Source organism: Geotrypetes seraphini, chromosome 2 (genome assembly GCF_902459505.1).
Source record: "Geotrypetes seraphini chromosome 2, aGeoSer1.1, whole genome shotgun sequence".
In the NCBI taxonomy this organism is placed as follows: domain Eukaryota; kingdom Metazoa; phylum Chordata; class Amphibia; order Gymnophiona; family Dermophiidae; genus Geotrypetes; species Geotrypetes seraphini.
The window spans coordinates 140,672,621-140,695,891 of record NC_047085.1 but is presented as its reverse complement, the minus strand read 5'-3'; the positions used below and the strand labels follow the sequence as shown (position 1 = coordinate 140,695,891).

Sequence of the window (23,271 nt, the reverse complement as noted above, 5' to 3'; positions counted from 1 at the left end):
TTATCTGCCGTCTATTTCTATGTTTCTATGTATTGCATTATTCTACTAAAACGGGTCAAAGCGGTTTACAAAAGATACCAAGTAAAAAGAGGAAAAATTGAGGCAGGCCTAACGAGGAGAGGTGAAAGTCAAGATGGTTGCTTTATGAGTGTAGCTCACGCACACTATAAGTATCAACTCAGGGACATATATACTAGGTATCTAATCCCAGCAATCAAATATCCTAATATACTCTTCATTCATTTGTTTCCTTGGACCATCAGTGTATCAAACTCGGATGAACAGCAAAATAAAGAGCTAGTTCACTGAGACTTCTTCATCAGCCCTCATGGGAAACTTCAATCTTGCATAATAACTTCAATTCAAAAAAACATTTAAAGATTCAAGTTTTATTTAAAATTTGATAACGTTTATAAAAAATTTCTAAGTGATTTACATTAATAAAAATGGGCATCTAAGAACATATAAGAGACAGACATAGGCCATGACTAACTTGAAGCGTGAGTAAAAGGGTAGAACTACAATTTTAAAAAGAGGAACAAATAAGGGAAAAACATTTAGGGGAGGGATAAGAACTACCTAAAATAAGGCTGTATTTTTAACATTGCAGAACAATGACTGTGTTGAATAAAGTTTAACTGTTTTATTGATCTTATTATTCATCAAAAGCATCAATGTAGAGGAATTTTAAGGAAGCCTTTAAATCTCTCTAATATTGTTTCTTCTCTAAGATGAGTTAGCAAGTAATTCAATAGTCTTGGAGTTATTATATGTATTCAGTTTTTGAATTTTAATAAACTAAAACTTATCTTAATCACAGGCCTGACTTTCCCGACAGTAGAAAGCGTGGGACAGGCATATGGGATCTCTTAGGGAGAGGAGGAGATAGTGGATGCTGCAGATGGGCAGACTGGTTGGGCCATTTGGTCGTTATCTGCCATCATGATTCTGTTTCTATGATGTACTACCTTGAATGCAATGTTTTTGATCTTGGCCTTCTAACTGAAGGTGACCTAATACAGTAAAACCTTGGATTGCAAGTAACTTGGTTTGCAAGTGTTTTGCAAGACAAGCAAAACATTTGATTAAATTTTAACTTGATATACGAGCAATGTCTTGCAGTACAAGTACCGTATTTTCACGTAGATAACGCGCACCCGTGTAAAACGCGCACACAGGTATAGCGCGCGGGAAACCAAAATATATGTAAAAAAATTTTTATATACCGCGCACACCCGTATACCGCGCATGCTGCCCCGACTCTCCCGTCGCCGCCCGACTCTCCTTTCGCCCGCCCCCGACTCTCCTCTGGCCACCCCGACTCTCCTTTCGCCCGCCCCGACTCTCCTCTCCCCCTTGAAGTCCTGTCCCTACCCTGAAAGCCTGATGCCCCCCACGAAGTCCGATTTACCCCCCCCCCCCCCGCAGGACCGCTCGCACCCCCACCCCGAAGGACCGCTCGCACGCACTCCCACCCGCACCCCCACCCTGAAGGACTGCTCGCATGCACTCCCACCCGCACCCCCACCCTGAAGGACCGCTCGCACCCCCACAGCCTCCCGACCCCCCCCCCCCTCATCATGTAGAAGCTCCTACCGGTGTCCTGCTGCTTCCTCTTGGCGGTCCCGGCCCTTCTGTGAGCCCTGCGTCTGCGCTGCTTCCTCTTCCGGTGGCTCCGCCCTTTCTCTGACGTCAGAGAAAGGGCGGGACCGCCGGAAGAGGAAGCAGCGCAGACGCAGGGCTCACAGAAGAGCCGGGACCGCCAAGAGGAAGCAGAAGGACACCGGTAGGAGCTTCTACATGATGGGGGGTGGGTCGGGAGGCTGTGGGGGTGCAAGCGGTCCTTCGGGGTGGGGGTGCGAGCCGTCCTGCGAGGGGGGGGTGAATTGGACGTCGAGGGGGGAACTATGTAAAAAAAAAGTTGTAAAACGCACTTACGCGTATAACGCGCAAGGTTATGCACGGTTTGTAAAAATCGTGTATAACGTGCGCGCTATATGTGTGAAAATACGGTACATACAGTATACACACATCACAACTGAGCCGATGGTTCTTCTCTCTCTGACGCTGCAGGAGTGTAGTGACTGTTCTAAATGAGCAAGGTCTTGCAATACGAGTACATATAGTATTTTGTATTAAAGTTTTTGGGTTGTGCAACAAATCGTCTGAGTTTCCATTATTTCCTATGGGGAAATTCGCTTTGATGAGTGCTTTGGATTACAAGCATGCTTCTGGAATGAATTATGCTTACCGAGGTTTTACTGTATCATTATAGAGTACATTATGGTAGTCCAGTGGTCTTCAATGCAGTGGCATAGTGAGAGTGGGTGGCACCCGGGCCAGTGGTGCCCCGTCCTCTTCTGTGCCCCCTGCTCCTTCCCTGTCTCCTCCCACCGCACGCCCCTTCCCCTGTATCTCTTTAACTTTCCTGGCGCAAGCAGCATCTCCAACTTGCTGCCTGCGTAGACCTTGGCTGTCTCTCTTGATGTCACTTGCTGATCCTGCAACCAGAAAGTGACGGCAGAGGGAGAGCTGAGGTTGGCTGTTTGCACTGACAAAAAAAGCCTAGAGGTACGGGGGAGGGGAAGGCGCATGCATGGCAGGGGAAGGGTGGTAAGGGACAGGAGTGGAGAGGAGAAGAGGTGCCGACGCCCCCTCCAAGATGGTATCTACTCCTCCCCTCCCCCCCGTTACTGTGCTATTGCTCCAATGCATGGCTCCTGAAGTTCTCAACAGTTAGTTTTAATCTTGCCCACTTAATTCAGTAACTGCAAACAATCTCTCAGGTGTCTCACTTATGGAATTTTGACAATCCAAAATAAAGTGAGTTTTTAAAAATGTACATAAGAACATAAGAATTGCCGCTGCTGGGTCAGACCAGTGGTCCATCGTGCCCAGCAGTCCGCTCATGCGGCGGCCCCTAGGTCAAAGACCAGTGCTCGGCTTAATCGACTTGTCAATCAGAATTCCCAAGTCTCTTTCCTGGGAGGTCTCTCCAAGTACCGCCCCGGACATCCTGTATTTGTGCATGAGATTTTTGTTACCGACATGCATCACTGTACACTTATCCACGTTGAACCTCATTTGCCCTGTCGATGCCCATTTCTCGAATTTGATTATGTCACGTTGCAGATCTTCGCAATCCCCCTGTGTCTTTACTACTCTGAATAACTTTGTATCGTCCACAAATTTAATCACCTCACTCGTCGTACCAATGTCCAGATCATTTATAAAGATGTTGAAGAGCACGGGTCCAAGCACCAAGCCCTTCGACACCCCACTGGTGATGCTCTTCCAATCCAAGTATTATCCATTTACCCCCACTTTCTCTTTCCTATGCTCCAACTAGTTTTTAATCCACTTGAGTATTGCATCCTTGATTCCATGGCTCGCAATTTTCCGAAGTAGTCGTTCATGTGGAACCTTGTCGAATGCTTTCTGAAAATCTAGATATACAATGTTGACCAGGTCGCCCTTGTCTATCTGTCTATTTACTCCCTCAAAGAAGTGCAGCAAGTTCGTCAAACAAGATCTGCCTTTGCTGAAACCGTGCTGGCTGGTCCTCATCAGACCGTATCCATCAAGGTGATCAATGATGCGGTCCTTTATCAGAGCCTCTACCATCTTTCCTGGTACTGAGGTCAGACTCACCGGTCTGTAGTTTCCCGGATCTCCCTTTGAACCTTTTTTGAAGATTGGCGTAACATTCGCCACCTACCAGTCTTCCGGAATCTTTCCCGATTTGATCGACAGATTGGCTATTAGTTGAAGCAATTCAGCTATAGTCCCTTGCAGTTCCTTGATGACCCTTGGATGGATGCCATCCGGTCCCGAGGATTTATCGCTCTTAAGCCTATCAATCTGCCTGCATACCTCTTCTAGACTGACCGTCAACCCTGTCAGTTTCCCGTCTTTGTTTTCAACATATAGCCTGATGGGTTCTCGTATGCTGTGTATATCCTCTTTGGTAAATACAGACACAAAAAATGTGGTCAGTTTGTCGCCGATTGCTTTGTCCTCCTTTAGCACTCCCTTTATTCCATGGACATCCAACGGTCCCACTGTTTCCTTCACGGGTCGTTTCCCCTTAATATATCGATAGAATGGCTTGAGGTTTTTCACCTCCTTGGCTATTTTTTCCTCGTAGTCTCTTTTGGCCCCTTTTACCGCCTTATGGCACCTGCGTTGATGTTGTTTGTGCTTATTCTCTTTTCGTCCATTCTTGATCTTTTCCATTCCGTAAACAAAGTTTTCTTGTCTCTGATCGCTTCCTTCACCTCTACAGTGAGCCACGCCGGTTCCTTGTTCTTTTTCCTCTTGGATCCCTTGTTGATATGCGGTAAATATAGATTTTGCACCTCGGTGACTGTGTCCTTAAAAAGGGACCAAGTTTGCTCTAGTGTTTTTAAAGTGCTTATCCACTTCTTAATCTTCTTCCCCACTACGAGTCTCATCCCTTCGTAATTCCTTTTTCGGAAGTTCAGTGCAGTGGCCGTCGTTCTGGACCGATGTTTCGCTCCTGCGTCCAGGTCGAAGCGGATCATGTTGTGATCGTTGTTTCCCAGCGTCCCTTCTACTTCTACACCTTGTGCTAGTCCTCGCAGTCCATTTAGAATTAAGTCCAGAATTGCATTTCCTCTTGTATTTTCCTTAACAAGTTGTTCCAGGAAGCAATATCCTGTCTGAGCAAGTAGGACTAAGGCGGTTTACAAAATTAGTACTATGTGTAAGCTTGAAATCTATTGGTGGCCTTTGGAGCTTTCTCATATTCACACTGTGGCCCTTTACAAGAAAAAGGTTGAAGACCCCTGCAGTAGCCTGAATAAGAGACTATCAGCAAAGCATTTTGATCCAAAAATGATCGGCCATTTTCTGAAGAGAAGGTGGCTTAGGAGACTGCAGTGTGCGTGTTTGTGTCCTAGTAATAACTCTCTTGTGACTGGTGTTTAAGTACACCAGATCTTTAGAACAAGTTAAGGAATAAGTTGTAGCGGAATAACTTCTTTTTTTTTTCTGCATGATCTAAGCCAGTGGTCTCAAACTCAAACCCTTTACAGGGCCACATTTTGGATTTGTAGGTACTTGGAGGGCCTCAGAAAAAAATAGTTAATGTCTTATTAAAGAAAAGACAATTTTGTATGAGGTAAAACTTTTTATAGTTTATAAATCTTTCCTTGTGGCTAAGTCTTAATAATAATATTGTCATTTATAGCTAAAGAGACATATGATCAAGAAACAGTTTTATTTTGCTTTTGTGATTATGATAAACATACCGAGGGCCTCAAAATAGTACCTGGCGGGCTGTGGGTTTGAGACCACTGATCTATGCATATCTGTGGACTGGAGATGAATGTATTGTTGAAACTAAGCTCTTTTTCCTTCTGGTGGGATCTCTGATCGCATTTTGCAATTACTTGTATGTTACTAATACTTTAAGGAGGTGCAGTAGCGTAGTGAGGGTAGGAGGCGCCCGGGATGGTGTCATCCCAGGCCCCTTCTACACCTTCCCCCCCCCCCCCCCCCGGCACCTCTTTAACTCTTCGCTGGCACGAGCAGCATCTCTAATCTGCTCGGCCGACCCTCGGAAGGTGAGCTGAGAACCAAAGAGGTATGATGGGGGCAGGGAGAGAAGAGGTGTTGGAACCTGGGGTGGTGCGCCCCCTCCCCACTTTTACTAGGCCACTGAGGGGATGATTTTATAAAAGGTCAAAATATTTAATTTAAAAAAAAAATTGCCTCCTTTATGACTGCAGGACATAAGAGAGGCAGACGATCTGTTATGAAAACATAGCAGAATAAAGAGCAGACCAAACAAATATGTGAAACAAAACGATTTAATAAAACATGTGCCTAACGGGGCCACATTTTGCCCAATGGCTGCTTCAGAGTCAAAGCTAGGGAGGTTAAGCAAGCACTCTTCTTTCTAGAGCAGGGGTGTCAAAGTCCCTCCTGGAGGGCCGCAGTCCAGTCGGGTTTTCAGGACTTCCCCAATGAATATGCATCAGATCTATTAGCATCCAATGAAAGCAGTGCATGCAAATAGATCTCATGCATATTCATTGGGGAAATCCTGATTACCCGACTGGATTGCAGCCCTCCAGGAGGGACTTTGACACCCCTGTTCTAGAGTAACAACTCTGAGGTAACCCAGTGAGCTCGAGCTAAAGTATACTTCTCTCTGGTGTTTGGTCTGCTCTTTGTTTGGTTGTTTTACACCTGTTCCAATGAAGGTATAGCTACAGAAAAGTGTATTTAGGCTTATATTTAATCATTAGGGTTACCATATGGCTCTAGAAAAAGGAGACAACAAAAGCATTGACGTCACATAGAAGAACAAAACAATAATGATAACATGGAGAAAAATAAACCTCAATTGTGAGAGGTTGGGACTACACAAGTGCCCAGCCCTCAACACATCATCACGGGTTTATAAAAAAACTCCGTATACAAATATATAAATAAGTAAGGTTTTCATTCATTCATAGTCGCGTTTTTTCAAAGACTTGTTTATGAATATATATGATCGCAGCTATGAGTCTGTAATAAATTTGTGACTAGAACCCCAAGCTTAACTACATTAGTAATGAAGGCTACAGCTCAGTCTCATTTGTGTAAGTATATTCAGAGGCACAAAATGCAAAAAATCGAATTAAGGATGAAATACACTCATCTGGAAAGATGAAGTTTCAAGAGAGGCTTTCTGCTCAATGCTTTTGTTGTATGCAGTTTGAATGAATCCCTGCTAATAACTATATTCAACAATACGTACAAAATATACATTTATTGACTATTACGATTGTATCCTAGAAATTTTCTAGAAAAAGGAGGACAGATTGAGACATCCAGTTTTCATTTCTATTGAAAGCAATGGGAGTAGAGAGGGCCAATTGAGACATCTGGGTTTTACTTCCATTGAAAGCAATGGAAGAAAAACCTGGATGTCTCAATCCGTCCTCCTTTTTCTGGAGCCATATGGTAACCCTGTGCAGCCTTCTGCTGTACCAAGAAAGCAGATAAATTAAATGTGCCTCAAAGGGAATCCACAGCCTGTCCTTCCACATCATGCCCTGGCTGAAAACCCATCTGACAGAGATCACAATGACATAGAAACATGATGGCAGATAAAGCCCAAATGGCCTGGCCCATCCAGTCTGCCCATCCACAGTAACCATTATCTCTTTCTCTCTCTAAGAGATCTCACGTGCCTAATCCACACTTTCTTGAATTCAGACACGTTAGTCCTCAATAATGAATATGTATGGAGGCTTAACATACTGCCTTTTGAACAATTGCACAAAGTAGTTTACAACTAGAGGGAGAAAGGAAAAGAACATTAATCGGGACAGAGCAGTAGAGAAAATGGAAGCAGACAGAAGTGTCCCCTTCCACAAGCCCCAACAACAAAATCTTTCAGAAAGTAACAGGTCTTCATACCAGGTCTAAATTTTAAGATAGGAAGGTTGCAAATGAATAGCTATAGGTTGTCTTGCCTTTGTGTATTATAAAATAGCGTCTACATTGCAGCTGTGTCCCTGGGAACACCTGTGTGCAGTACTCATTCTTATATATGTGTACTCCAGCTGCATAACAATTTATACGTCGATACGTTGAAACCTTCAACTCAGTGTGTGGCGGCTGCTAAGAAAGCAAATAGAATGTTAGGAATTATCAGGAGAGGAATGAAAAACAAAGATGAAAATGTTATAATGCCCTTGTATCGCTCTATGTACGGCTGCACCTCGAATACTGTGTGCAGTTCTGGTCGCCATGGTGGTGAGTTGTACAAAGCACAATTATAGGTTGCTATGGTCCTGTCTCGGTATAGCTGAGCAGGCCAGCCTTGGTTCACTGAAACCTTTCAGTTGCAGGACAGCACTTCATGTGATTGTTCTTGTGGCCACAAAAGTACAGTGTGATGACGGGCACATCAACAGATGTTTCATATTTTGTGTTGAAGTTCAGTCTGTCTCCCTTCTCTGGCTACATCTTGGTAGACACCAGAAGAGTCTTCGCCTTCAAGAACCTGGAATGGTATTCTTAATATTTTCTTGTTCCTGCACCTCTTTAAGTAATTATTGAAACTGTTGCACCTGCTTCTTAAACCACAATGTCTAATGGTGACTACTGACAGTTAGACATATCTTGTTTATTTATTTGTTCATTTTTATATTCCGTCCTCCCCAGTAGCTCAGAACGGGTTACAATAAAATAAAAATAATAATTAAAATTAGGTTCTTGGAAGTTCCCTAACTGACCCGAAGGCTCACAATCTAGCTAAAGTACCTGAGAAAACAATGATTAAATAGTAAAGATATAATAATTCAAATAATAAAAAAATAAATCCATTAAAACATATTCAGATAGGAAAGATAGAGATAGAAACAAGTTATGTACATCCCAAGTATTCAGTAGGTAAACTAAATTAAAATTAAAAATTTTGAATGAAAAAGAAAATATAAAAGAAAATATTTGGACTTTGGAAGGGTAGAAAGAGTAGAGAGAGGTAATAGGAGTAGAAAGAAGAACCATTAAACATTAGAATTCTGCGGAAATTTAAATGATGAAATAAAACAAAGGGGTAAAAAACAATATGGTAGACATAATGGTAGAAGATATGGTAGACATAATGGTAGAAGAGGCAGGAGGGTCTCAACTCTGCTTCAGTCGGGCCACCATCACCACCATCCCTGGCGCACCAACCACAGGTCACCTCCCCCGATGCAAAGAGATAACATGTCTATAAAATTGCAGTAGTAAACTACCAAAGAAGTTAAATTTAAAGCTACAGTGCTACACAAATTGTGCATAATGTTGAATAAAATGACTGCTTACAAATATGTACTTAGCTTCAAGACCCTTCTCCGCACCCCACTTGACTTCTTCTACCGCTGGTTAAGAACTCCTGATATAGAAACTTCTTGTGGCTGTGGGCTTGAGACCTTCCGTAAGGTAATAGCTGGCCTTAAGCCATACACAGTGTGACTTCTGGCACAGTGAGATCTTGTCTACACCATGGAGACACTTTCTAAAGAGAAATAACAGAAAGCTGTCCACCAGGCATCGCAGTGTGGTTTTGAGTCTTCCTTAAGCCAGGTATTTTAAGATGGGATGCACTGAGCTGAGAATTTGCTGAATTGCACATAGTTGGGCAGCTTTAGAAGGAAGTTGTTCATGAAATCTGTTTTAGCCATACTGATTTCTTTTGATGTGTGGTAATGCCCAGATTGTTGGCATAGATGATGTGTCTTGTGTTAGGGCAGCTTGGCTAGTGGGACAGAGAGCCAGCCACTATCAGCTTCAGGAATCAGCATTGTCTGCTTTACACCAGCTGTTTCCTAATTGCTAATGTGATTAGTAGTGTGTGAAATTGTATAGGCTCTCTTGATTGATACTGCTAGGTAATGATCTCACTTGGAATTAGAGCCTCTATTCCTCAGTTAACTTTTCTGAGAGGGTCACTTTTTAAGACAAGGCAGATTAGCAATGCCACTGTAAGTGAGGAAGCAGCCACTGGTAGGCTTGGCTTTGATGTAGAAAATCATGGTAGCAGTATAGAGCTGGAATCTCTGGAGGAGGATTCATTTCAGATGTGTCTGTATTGCCTTCAAGATCCTTTATGGTATCTTTGCTCCTCTTGTCTCTTTATCTTGGAATGCTTATACTGTAGATCCTGTCCTGCAAGAAGCACCCAACAATACAAGCTCTCCTTTCCCTCAGTCAAGGGAATAAAATCAACTAACAGAATTATGGAATGGAGTCCCCCATATCCTAAGGGTCTCTAGTTCCTTTCAATTTTTTCGTAAAGCTTTAAAAACAATTTTTGTTTTCTAACCACCTTAGAAATCTTTCTTAGCTGTGTCTTTTCTCGTTCACTGGCTCTTTTCTCCTTCCCTTCATTTTGATTTTTTAAATACTGTTAACCGAATCGAGCTCCTTGTTTGGAGATGATCCGATATACAAAGCTAAGTTTTAGTTTAGGAGGAGGCTTAAGACGGCATTTATCAGAAATTTAACATACTTCGCTAATAGCTAAACAGGTACACTTTTTGGTGTAATCATCTACCAATGACTTTCCAAACACTCAAGCATTCAATGCCTTTTTGAGATAGGATAAAGCTTGCGTTGCTGTTCAATTCCTTGAAACAAGGCCTCATGCTGCACTGTCTGTGGTGATGCCAGTGACAAAGTCGGTTATCAGTTTTAACACCTCTCTTTGCTGTGTCAGTTAACCACCTTTACTGTGACAACACTGACTTTGCCACTGGCCACAAAAAAAGAGAAAACTATGCAGTTCCCACAGAACATTAAAGGCGGCAGAAAAATAGTTGGAATGACCAAAAAATTAAAAAATCTCCAAGATAAAAACTTTTAATTATAAAACATTTTATGATGTACAGTGGTTGAGGGTCCAGGAAAAAGATCAGCCCTATATTCTGGGCTTGTCCTTTCTTTATTTAAAAAAAATGTATGCCCTGCAATTTTCACACTATATTCATTTTAAGAAAGGTTTGGACAATTTCCTGGAGGAAAAGCCCATATTTATTGTGAAAGATATGGGGGGAGCTTCTGCTTGCCCTGGATTGGTAGCATGGAATGTTGTGGTCTTAAGTATTGGCTAGGAGCAGGAAGGGATTGTTGCTTGGAAAAAACCTTATCAGGTGAAACATGTTGGCTCGAGATCCCTGTGTTTGACCATTAAGCTAAGTACTATTTAATAAATAATATCTAAACATTATTTAACTAAAATTAGAATTAAATATTTAAATCGGTCCGATGAAGAAAAGACACTTAAAGCCATGGACTATGAGAGTTTTGTTGAGTCCCTGGTGCTGTTGCTGAGGACTATGAGAGATTGTTATTGGGAAATCCTAATGGCTGCTTAATCATAGTGGATGTGACTGATTTCTCTTCAAAAAGTTTCAATTGTGGAGTGCCTAGATTATCAATTTACTTATATGACACCAACCTATGACATGACAGGGGGCAGAGCTGTGCGCTAATCTCGGATAGCAACTAACAGGCATTTCATTTGCCCAGAAGAGAGATTAGAGAGTGCTTCCCATTGTTTTTATGTCTGTGACTCCATGATTGCGGTCAAATAAAATTGTGTGAAACCCCCCCCCCCCCCCCGAAGTACAAAATAATGATGCACCTATGGAAAACCCAGATGTGTGTTTTGTGATGCCATGTGGGGTCCCAACCCACAGTTTGGGAAGCTCTGAGCCAGAGACTAGGAAAAGAGATCCTCTCCCATCCCACACTTTAAAAAGAACTTTACTGTATTTTTTGCTCCATAAGACGCACCTGACTATAAGATGCACCCTAAATTTAGAGGAGGAAAATGAGAAAAAAACATTCTGAACCAAATTCTCCCTGCCAGGCTCTGCACCCAACCCCACACTCATTGCCAGGTTCTGTACCCTGTCTCCCCTTCCTGCCAGGCTCTGCACCCTGTCCCCCCTATGGTGGTCTAGTGGTGGGCTGGGACAGGGCACAGGGCGGGCAAGGACAGGGCACAGATGTCAAGGCAGATGACTTTTTTTAAATATGCAATGTCACCTCAGTAACAATTATAGAAAAATAGACAAATATAGGGCAAAATATAGACAGCATAAATAAATTCTCCAAACTGATACATTTTGATCACTAAATTGAAAATAAAATAATTTTTCCTACCTTTGTTGTCTGGTGATTTCTTTCTTTCCTTAGGCCCAATAGTTGTGCCTCCCTCCCCTCCCTCATATGTTCCCCTCACTGCCTTGGTCATCTCCCCCCCCCCCCAACTCAGGCCCAACAATTGTCCCTTCCTCCTATGTTCCCCTCACTGTCTTTGTCATCTTCCACCCCCAACTCAGGCTCAATTGTCCTGTCCTCCCTCCTATGTTTCCCTCACTGCCTTCCAGCCTGTCTTCTTCTACCCCCCCAAGCCTGCCCACGTGCTGGTTTTAATGGCCTCTCGCTGCTCCCCTGTGAGAACATGTCCACAGTAGCGGGCGGGGGGATGGGACTCCTTTCTAAAGCACTAAGAGCAGTCCGAGAGTGGGGGTAAGAAAAATTGCTGGGAAGGGCCAGGCGGGTGCAGCAATTGCATGCCGCCGGCCCAGAAGCTTTACCCCTGATGTCGACAAAAAGCAGCAGCAGCGGTGGGTGGGGTGGGACTCCTGGCTCAGCACGGCACCTGGAACGGAAGGAGTTGCTAGGAAGGGCCAGGTGGGTGCAGCGGTTGCACGTCACCTGCCTAGAAGCCTTACTCACGACGTCAATTCTGACGTTTGCGAGAAGGTCCACCAACATCAGAATTGATGTCGGGAGTAAGGCTTCTGGGCCAGCGGCGTGCAATCGCTGTACCCGCCTGGCGTTTCCCTTCTTCTACTTTCGGTTGTAGTGAGCAACCAGCAGCAGCAGCGGTGGGTGAGGGGCGAACAGTGGCGGCAGCCTAAATAAGGTAAAGGGGGAATTGGGGTATTCGCTCCATAGGACGCACCCTTTTTTCCACCCACTTTTTTGGGTGGAAAAAGTGCGTCTTATGGAGCGAAAAATACAGTAATAAGTAGTAATAAATATAGAACACAAATATTAGTCCAAAAAAGAAAAAGCAGTGGCTTTTCCAGAGATGAAAAACGAAATACGAGAGCAAAAAAAAAAAAAGCTGAAAGAGGAAAAATGCCTGCAAAAAATAAACCTAGAAGTTAAGTTTTGTTGGCATTCAAGTATTCTAAATAGTTTTGCACCTTGGAAATGGCTGTGTTGTATCCGTGCATAGCAATGCAGTATTGCTACTAGCAGGCACAGAGTACCACTGGCTGTATCTATTGTTGCTGTATCACTGTGAACATATCACATTCGTGTTTTAAGCTTGCTGTACCTGAAGACCAGGCGCTTCCTACCTTGCCTGGAGGCGTTTGGGACTTTGATCTGTTCTGGCCTATGTAAACCTGAATTTCCTTAGGTAGTGGTGAGGGATGTTCATAGCAATAGTGCATCACTGTGGACAAACTGTCAGTGTTTATGGAGATGAATATCACCATTAAACAAGCATGGAAAGCAGTAGTTTGAATTGCTGTTGCTTTAAGGCCTTAATTTACTAAGGCTCCGCCCCCTTGTCTCTGTTTATGGGAAAGAAGCTTAGTACTGAATAAAAGCTGAAAGGGAACCTTTTATGATGGAAACGCCAGAACAAACAAAAGAGTCATAAGGCAGAGATGTCCACAGCCAAAGCCCGGATCAACCAAAAGTCTTTATTGATAACGGCAAATGTAGTTGCCAAATAAATTGATGACGGTGAATATAGTCTCAACACTGACCGTGTTTCTGCTAAAATAGCCTTTGTCGAGAGTCTAATAAAAGCAATGGATATATACAGAAAAATAATAAAAACAATGATCTAAAGGAAATATAGAAATAAAAAAGTACATTACCAGTCTAAAACCCAATACTGCTTCTTACATAAGGTGCAAAAATGCATGGTTAAAAGACGAGACAAAAAAAATATTGTAACATGTATCTCGCTGAGTACTTCTAATATGAACTATCAAATCAAATAAACATGGCAAAAAGTATAAGACATATGAAACATCAACCAAAGTCTTGACATAACCTATTTTGTAAAAGTTGTCTTCTAAAACATCAAGAAATGGCTCAAAAGTTGCAAAAAAGAATTTTGATGATAACCAATAATAAGATAAATGAAGGTACAGCGTTACCCCATGATGGAAATAGAGATGACTTGCCAATGACCTAATAATAACAGTTTATATACCGCAATACCGTTAAGTTCTATGCGGTTTACAAAAGATTAGTGGAGTAAAAGTTGAGTTGACGTACAAGTTGAATTAACTTAAGGGATGTGGGGAACAATGGGGAGAAAGAGCAAGGGAGGGAAAAGAGGGAAGTGGGTCAACTGTCTAGGTATTTCAGGAATAGGTGGGTTTTGAGGCGTTTCCTGAATACCTCATAAGTGGTGGGCAATAGGAGTTGTTCTAGGTCTTTACCCCATAGAGCAGCCTGATGTGAGAGAAGATGCTCATGGTGTTTTTTTAGTTTGCATCCCCTAACCGGGGGAGAAACGAAGTGCGAATGGTAACTTCTCTTGTGTTTGTTGGCTGAGAAGGAGAATAGGTCAGTGATGTATTTAGGGGTTAGACCTTAGAAAACTTTAAAACAGAGGCAGGCGAACTTAAACTTTACACAAGCTTCCATCGGCAACCAGTGTAGCTGTTTGAAGTATGGCGTCACGTGATCGAACTTCTTTAGACCGAAGATTAGTCTGACCGCAGTGTTTTGCATTAGTTGTAATCGTCGCATATTATTTTGGGGGATTGCTAAGTAGACGATGTTACAGTAGTCGAGTTGACTTAATACGAGGGATTGTACCAAGATTCTGAAGGCAGAGTTATCAAAGTATGCTTTAATGGATTTAAGTTTCCAGAGGGTGAAAAAAACTCTTTTTGATTAGGGAGTCCACCTGATCTTTCATGGTGAGGCATTGGTCCAGAGTTACACCCAGTATTTTAATGGTGGGCAGTATGGGGTAGTTATGTTTGTTGATGTCTAGTGGGGTTTTGGTGTCAAGAGGGTGCGGTGAAGCGATAAAGAATTTTGTCTTCTCAGTATTGAGCTTGAGTTTGAAGTCTGTCATCCAATGTCCCATCAAGTTTATGGCTTCTGATGCTTTTGGAATTGTTTCCGAGATGGAGTTGGCAAATGGGATAATAACTGCCAAAAAAGAAGCTTAGTACACCAGCTCTTAGTGGATCAAAGAGCCAAGACCCTTCCATGATTCACCAGTCCTCCAGCCAGACTTGGGTTTGAGAGTACACCCTGAGGTCAGCAAGATAGATCAATGAATGGGGAATGTCTGGTAAAACAGAACATTACTTTAAAAAAATTGCAGCAGGTGGGAATATACAGGCTTTGAATCTTGCCATTCGTAAGGCCGACCCTGAGGCAGCAAAGAGTAGCTCCCAATCATGTGAAATATGGATTAGAGATAAATATTTCGGCCCAGGATGGCAGAGGAGGAGCATGTAGCTCGGTGTGCAGCCATGTGCTACATTTTATTGCTCAATCACTGCTGAGTTCTTTTGGCTTCTGCCCTCTGATGCTGCCTGTGCAGAATTCTGTGATGACGGGGAACTCTGTGCAAATTTTGCCTTATGCAGCTGAGCAGAATTCCCCCAAGAATTAACAAGTGTATAGAATAGTATTTCAGTGTTTAGGATACAGAACCTCGAATGTGAAAGTGCGTATGTATTGATTGATTGCTGTGATGCACGAAAGCTGATTGTAGTGAAGCTTGTTAAAGCAAGACATCTGATACATAATCTATGCAATACAATACATCTATTGGGATAAACTGCATTTAGAAGATGCACAGTCTCTTGGCTATGCTATAAAAAAAACACAGGCTTGCATTGCAGCATCCTTAGTTTTCCTAATGCCTTACTAGAAAGACCCCTTTTTTTGTGGTACAATCAAAGCAGTTTGCATATTATATGCAGGCAGTTAAGAACATAAGAACATAAGAAGCGCCATCTCCGGATCAGACCTTCGGTCCATCAAGTCCGGCGATCCGCACACGCGGAGGCCCTGCTAGGTATACACCTGGCTTATTTTATAGCCAACCATATCTTTATATGCCTCTCTCAAGGAGATATGCATCTAGTTTGCTTTTGAAGCCTAGGACTGTCGATTCCGCAATAATCTCCCCTGGGAGAGTATTCCAGATGTCAACCACTCTCTGTGTGAAGCAGAACTTCCTGATATTAGTCCTGAACTTGCCCCCCCTTAGCTTCATTTCATGTCCTCTTGTCCGTGTCAAATTGGACAATGTAAATAGTTTTTTCTGCTCTATTTTGTCGATTCCTTTCAGTATTTTGAAGGTTTCGATCATATCCCCACGCAGTCTCCTTTTCTCAAGGGAGAACAATCCCAGTGTTTTAAGTCGATCCTCATATTCCAGTTTCTCCATACCCTTCACTAGTTTAGTTGCTCGTCTCTGCACCCTCTCCAGCAGTTTTATATCCTTCTTTAAGTAGGGAGACCAATGTTGGACGCAGTATTCCAAGTGGGGTCTGACCATTGCCCTATAAAGCGGCATTATAACTTTCTCCGATCTACTCGAGATTCCTTTCTTTATCATGCCCAACATTCTATTTGCCTTATTTGCCGCTGCCGCGCATTGTGCCGACGGCTTCAGGGTCCTATCTATCAGTACACCCAGATCCCTTTCTTGTTCACTTTTTCCCAGAGTTGCACCTGACATTCTGTACTCGTATTCCTTATTTTTACTGCCTAAATGCATTACCTTGCATTTCTCCACGTTGAACTTCATCTGCCATTTCTCCGCCCATTTTTCTAACCGACACAAGTCGCTCTGGAGTTCCTCACTGTCCTCCTGCGATCTGATTGCCCGGCAGAGTTTTGTGTCGTCTGCAAACTTGATGATCTCACTGGATGTTCCGTTTTCCAGGTCATTGATATAAATATTAAAAAGGATCGGCCCAAGTACCGAGCCTTGGGGTACACCACTAGTCACTTTCTCCCAGTCGGAGTTTCTCTGTTCCTGGTGAGCTCAGGATCTAAGTGATTTGCATGCACTTAAAATACATTTTTATGCACCCATCTGAACCAAATGTGCACTTGTGAATACACACCCTTTATAGAAACCCTTGAGTTTCACAGAAATGCATTGGATGTTTACTGGTCATGGGGCCACTTGCTGCTAACAGGGGAGGGGAGGGGGCAGAGAAGGTACCGTAGCAGCTCTGTTTTTCATCTACAGGGTAGTGACCCGAGGTCTGTGTTAGTCTTCGGATTAGTGTGTGGGTAGGTCAGAGTTTGATGTGCTTAAGCCTTATAGGATGGGGATTAGGTGGTTGTTTCAAAACATGTCCTGAAGCTGAATGTTGGAGTTTACTTTGAGGGGGGAGGAAAGGAGAATTGAGTGGTATTTTAATAACTGGGTCTGTGATCTGAGCCCATGACTGCATTGTATTTAAGCTAAACCTTGGAAGCACCTTACATAAGAACATAAGAATTGCCATATAAGGACAGACTGACGATCCATAAGGCCCAGTATCCTGTTTCTAACAGTGGCCAACCCAAGTCCCAAGTACCTAGCTAAATCCCAAGTAGTAAAACAGATTATCCCAGGACAAGCAGGCAGCATATTCTTTACGCATGGGTGACGTCACCGACGGAGCCCCCGGTACAGACCTTTTTAACTAGAAAGTTCTAGTTGGCCGCACCGCGCGTGCGCGAGTGCCTTCCCGCCCGACGGAGGAGTGCGTGGTCCCCAGTTTTTTCGTTTCCGCGGAGCGAAGAAGACGCGTGTTTTTTCAACGGCCGTTGAAACTACCTTTTTTTTGCCTTCCCGCTCGCGAATTTTCTTGTTGTTTTACTTTTCTTACCTTCGGGTTCCCTTTTATTTTCTTTAAAAAAAAAAAAGAAGAATTTTCCTTTCTTTTTTCGAACTAGCCCCGGCGGGGCCTGTTGCCACTATACAGGCCTCCGGGTTTGATTTTGCGGAGGCCGTATTCCCATTCATGCCCCCGCAGCCAGGTTTTAAGAAGTGCCAGCGGTGTGCACGCCCGATCTCCCTCACTGACCCACACAATTGGTGCTTGCAGTGTTTGGGTCCTGAGCATCGGGCGGACTCCTGCACCCGCTGTGCCACTCTTAAAAAGCGAACACTTAAAGAATCGCCAGATTCAGCAGAACATCCTATTCGGCACCGGGTCTGCGATGGAATCCTCTGCGTCGACGGCGGTACCGCCAAAATCGACACCCACCACTTCGACGACGCCCGATCCGACATCGGCGCCGCTGGCACCAGGTAAGCCGGCTAAGAAGCCTTCCTCTTTCCTCGAGCGCCCGCCAGCCACAGTGGCGGCACCGACCATACCGGCTTCACGCCGGCCCCGGAAACGCTCCGCCCCGATCTCGGTGAGTGCCTCGTCATCGGCCTCCTCATCGCCGGGGCGTGGAGCGGCACCTATGGAACCGAAACAGAAGAAAGCGGTTCCGGTGCCACCCCTGGATGACCGCATTGCGGTCATCCTCCAAACACAATTACAGGAACAGCTGCAGCATCAACTCCAGCACCTGTTACCCACTATCCTGGCACCGCTCCTTTCGGTACCAGACCGGCCCAAGCCCCGCGCCGAACAACCGGTATCCACCCCATCGGTGCCACTTAATACGTCCATGCTGATTCTCTCGGCTGAACAACTCCATGCCCATCCTGTAGTTCACTCACATACCACTACAGATCCGCCTCGGGACCGGGCGGGGCACCGTTCTTCCCGGGACCGGGACCGACACCGATCTTCCTCTCCCGGTACCGTTTCGGTGCGCTCGGGCAAGTCTCTATCTAAGACCCACCATACCGAGCCTTCCACCCCGGTTTCTCAGCACACGCACCCGGAGGTCCGGGACCCGGACTTATGGGAAGAATCCCCCCCCGGTACCGAGGAGGATGTCTCCTCATCGGACGAGGAACCCTCAGCGCCCGATACCACTTCCAAACCTGAGCAATCCTCGTTCTCCAAGTTCCTCAGGGAGATGTCAGCGGCTTTGTCTCTCCCTCTAGAGTCAGACTCCAAAAAATCCCAAGCCTTTCTGGAGGCCCTGGATTTTGAACAACCACCTAACGAGTTCCTCAAGTTACCCGTGCATGACATACTACGGGAAACCTTTTATAAAAACTGGGAGAACCCTCTTATGGTCCCCGGGGCCCCCCGCAAGTTAGATAACCTTTACCGAGTTATCCCGATCCCGGGGTTTGATAAACCTCAATTGCCCCATGAGTCTCTCCTTGTTGAGTCCACCTTGAAGAAAACTCAGGGCTCCAGTGTTTATGCCTCCACCCCTCCTGGCAGAGAGGGTAAAACTATGGACAAGTTTGGCAAGAGGCTCTACCAGAATGCCATGCTGGCCAACAGGGCAAACAATTACACGTTCCACTTTTCATTTTACATGAAACACCTGGTCCAACAGCTGTCCGCCCTTCAAAAATATCTTCCAGAGAGGAAGATTCCACTTTTCCAGCAACAAATTTCCAGTCTCCTTCAACTGAGGAAATTTATGGTCCGCTCTATCTACGATTCCTTTGAGCTGACCTCTCGTGCCTCTGCCATTGCTGTCGCCATGCGCCGCCTGGCTTGGCTGAGAGTATCGGATTTGGACATCAACCACCAAGACCGTCTAGCCAACGCTCCCTGTCTTGGGGATGAAAGTTTTGGGGTAGTCCCTGGATTCCACCACCCAGAAACTCTCGGCCCATGAGACCAGATGGGACACCCTGGTTAAACCCAAGAAAAAGGCTCCACCTGCTCGACCTTACAGACCACAGTCATCATATCAACGCAGGTTCTCAGCCAGACCGCTCAATCCGCCTTCGCAACAACCTAGGCGGCCCCGCCAGTAACAACACCACACCCAGGCTCGTTCTCAGTCCAACCAACCTGCCAAGCCTCTTCCACCTTCCAAACCCTCTCAGCCCTTTTGACTCTTCTCTCCAGGGCATAGCCAGTCTCCCGCCTTCATTGCCTCTTCCTCAACCAATCGGAGGCCGTCTCTACATCTTCCTCAGCCGTTGGGAGGTCATCACATTGGACCAGTGGGTCCTCAACATCATCCGCCACGGCTACTCTCTCAACTTCCAGACTCTTCTACCAGACAATCCTCCCGTAGAGTCTGCTTCTCACTCCTCCCAAACCCCCCTCCTCCTGAGGGAGGTCCAATCCCTCCTTCTTCTCAATGCCATCGAAGAGGTACCTCCGGACCAAAGGGGTCAGGGATTCTACTCCTGCTACTTCCTGGTTCCCAAGAAGACAGGAGACCTCCGTCCCATTCTCGATCTCAGGGACCTCAACAAGTGTCTAGTCAAGGAGAAGTTCAGAATGCTCTCCCTTGCCACGCTTTACCCTCTTCTCTCTCAGCACGACTGGCTATGTTCCCTGGACCTCAAAGAGGCCTACACTCACATCCCAATCAATCCGACTGCACGTCGCTACTTACGATTTCAGGTACAGCACCGTCACTATCAGTACAAAGTGCTACCTTTTGGCCTCGCTTCATTGCCCAGGGTGTTCACCAAGTGCCTTATTGTGGTGGCGGCCTTCTTCAGGTCTCAACCTCCAGGTGTTCCCCTACTTGGACGATTGGTTGGTGAAAGCACCTACGTCTCCACTTGTGCTACAAGCCACTCATCACACCATCTCTCTCCTCCATCTCCTGGGGTTCGAGATCAACTACCCCAAGTCGCATCTACTTCCCACACAGCGACTTAAGTTCATTGGAGCAGTTCTCGCTTCCACACTAATGAGGGCGTTTCTCCCCTCCGACCGTCAACGGACCCTGCTCCACCTCTGCCGTCAGGTGCTCCTTCATCACTCCATTCCTGCCCGAAAGATGATGGTCCTCCTGGGCCACATGGCCTCGACGGTCCATGTGCTTCCTCTGGCGTGACTCCACCTCAGGACACCTCAATGGACTCTTGCCAACCAATGGTCACAGACCACGGATCTTCTTTCTCATCCCATCTCTGTGACATCGTCTCTTCAGCAATCTCTTCAATGGTGGTTGAACTCCTCAAATCTTTCCAGGGGTCTACTTTTTCATCTACCCCCTCACTCCATGATCATAACCACGGATGCCTCCCCCTATGCGTGGGGAGCTCACCTGGGAGATCTACGCACCCAGGGACTCTGGACCCCGCAGGAGCGTCAACATCACATCAATTTCCTAGAACTCAGAGCCATGTTCTATGCTCTCAAGGCCTTCCAGCACCTTCTCTGCCCTCAGGTTCTTCTCCTGTGCACAGACAATCAAGTCGCCATGTACTACATAAACAAGCAAGGCGGCACAGGATCTCGCCTACTTTGTCAGGAGGCTCTCAGCATCTGGACTTGGGCCACGGCCCGCAATCTCTTCCTCAAGGCTGTCTATATCCAGGGCGAACAGAACTCCCTGGCCGACAATCTCAGCCGCATCCTTCAACCTCACGAGTGGACTCTGGACCCTTCCACACTCCACTCCATCTTTGCTCGCTGGGGCACTCCGCAAGTGGACCTCTTTGCAGCACCTCACAACCATCAGCTGCCCCAGTTCTGTTCCAGACTCTTCTCTCCTCATCGTCTGACCCCAGATGCATTCCTGCTTGACTGGAGGGATCGGTTCCTCTATGCCTTTCCTCCACTTCCTCTGATGTTGCGGACGTTATCCAAACTCCGCAGGGACAGGGCCACCATGATTCTCATCGCTCCTCGGTGGCCTCGCCAACACTGGTTCTCCCTCCTGCTTCAGCTCAGCTCCAGGGAGCCCATTCCTCTTCCTGTGTTTCCTACTCTACTTACGCAACAACGTCAGTCTCTACTGCATCCCAACCTGTCTTCGCTCCACCTGACAGCTTGGTTTCTCTCGGGCTGACCTCTCCAGAGAATCTGTCTCAGCCTGTCCGTCTCATTTTGGACGCCTCCAGGAAACCGGCCACCCTCCAATGTTACCATCAGAAGTGGACCAGGTTCTCCTCTTGGTGTCTACGGTGTCATCACGATCCCACCTCTTTAGCGGTGGAAACTGTACTGGACTATTTGCTCTCTCTATCCAATGCTGGCCTCAAATCTACCTCAATCAGAGTCCACCTCAGTGCCATCACTGCGTTTCATGAGCCTATCCTCGGAAAACCTCTCACGGCTCATCCACTGGTTTCCCGGTTCATGAGAGGCCTCTTCATTGTCAAACCGCCTCTGAAGCCTCCTCCTGTCGTCTGGGACCTGAATGTGGTTTTATCAGCCCTCATGAAACCCCCCTTTGAGCCTCTTGCCACAACTTCACTCAAACTTCTCACATGGAAGGTGCTTTTCCTCATTGCCATCACCTCTGCCAGGAGGGTTAGTGAGATGCATGCACTGGTCGCCGATCCACCGTTCACTGTTTTTCACCATGACAAGGTGGTTCTGCGTACCCACCCTAAGTTCCTTCCCAAAGTGGTCTCGGCTTTTCACCTCAACCAGTCCATTGTGTTGCCTGTCTTTTTCCCGAAACCTCACTCACATCCTGGGGAACAGGCGTTGCACACTCTGGATTGCAAGCGTGCCCTTGCCTACTATCTTGATCGTACAAGGGCTCACCGCTTGTCCCCTCAGCTCTTCCTGACCGTCTAGGTCGCCCTGTCTCTAAACGGACGCTGTCCAACTGGCTTGCGGCCTGCATCACGTTCTGTTATGCTCGGGCCGGTCTGTCACTGGAAGGTGCTGTCACGGCCCACAGGGTTAGAACTATGGCTGCTTCTGTTGCTTTCCTCCGTTCCACACCCATTGAGGAAATCTGCAAGGCTGCCACCTGGTCCTCAGTTCACACGTTCACTACTCACTACTGCCTGGATGCATTCTCCAGACGGGATCGGCACTTCGGCCAATCTGTACTAAATAGTTTATTTTCCTAATGGCCAACCATCCCTCCTCCCTCTCTGTTAGCTTGGAGGTCACCCATGCGTGACCTCCAAGAATATGCTGCCTGCTTGTCCTGGGATAAAGCACAGTTACTTACCGTAACAGGTGTTATCCAGGGACAGCAGGCAGATATTCTTACGTCCCACCCTCCTCCCCGGGTTGGCTTTTCCTCTAACAATTATGTAACTTTTCTTCTCCTCCCAACTTACCCTCACTTTCTAGTCTGTTTGTAAGTGTCATATATGTTTACCCTAATTATTCATACACACCCCCACTATTTCTTTCTAATCTATATTAAAATTTTTATTGTTAACCGGTCAGATATTTGTTTTATGATCGGGATATTAAAAACTAATAAACTTGGAAACTTGGCTTCTTAGCTGGCTTATCTTAACTGGGGACCACGCACTCCTCCGTCGGGCGGGAAGGCATTCGCACACGCGCGGTGCGGCCAACTAGAACTTTCTAGTTAAAAAGGTCCGTACCGGGGGCTCCGTCGGTGACGTCACCCATGCGTAAAGAATATCTGCCTGCTGTCCCTGGATAACACCTGTTACGGTAAGTAACTGTGCTTATTGTGCTGCTTATCCTAAGAATAAGCAGTGGATTTCCCCAAGCCATCTCAATAATGGCCTTGCAATACTATCATGTATAACTTTACTGTCATAATCCAACAGCTTTTCTAGGCAATGGTTAAATAAAACAGAGGCGCATGTGGATACCTATGGAACCAGGGGGAGGGATTTATATCTTTTTATTTTTCTGTGTTGAAAGATGTTCTCACTGCATCAGTTGGCAGTAGTTTAGCCAGAAC

The 23,271-nt window shown here is 45.6% G+C and overlaps 1 protein-coding gene across 1 annotated transcript in view; it reads left to right on the top strand.

Annotated features, from left to right (window-relative positions):
* CABLES1 (Cdk5 and Abl enzyme substrate 1) overlaps positions 1-23,271 on the top strand; it is a 213,618-nt gene that overhangs the window by 16,012 nt on the left and 174,335 nt on the right. The window lies entirely within an intron of this gene.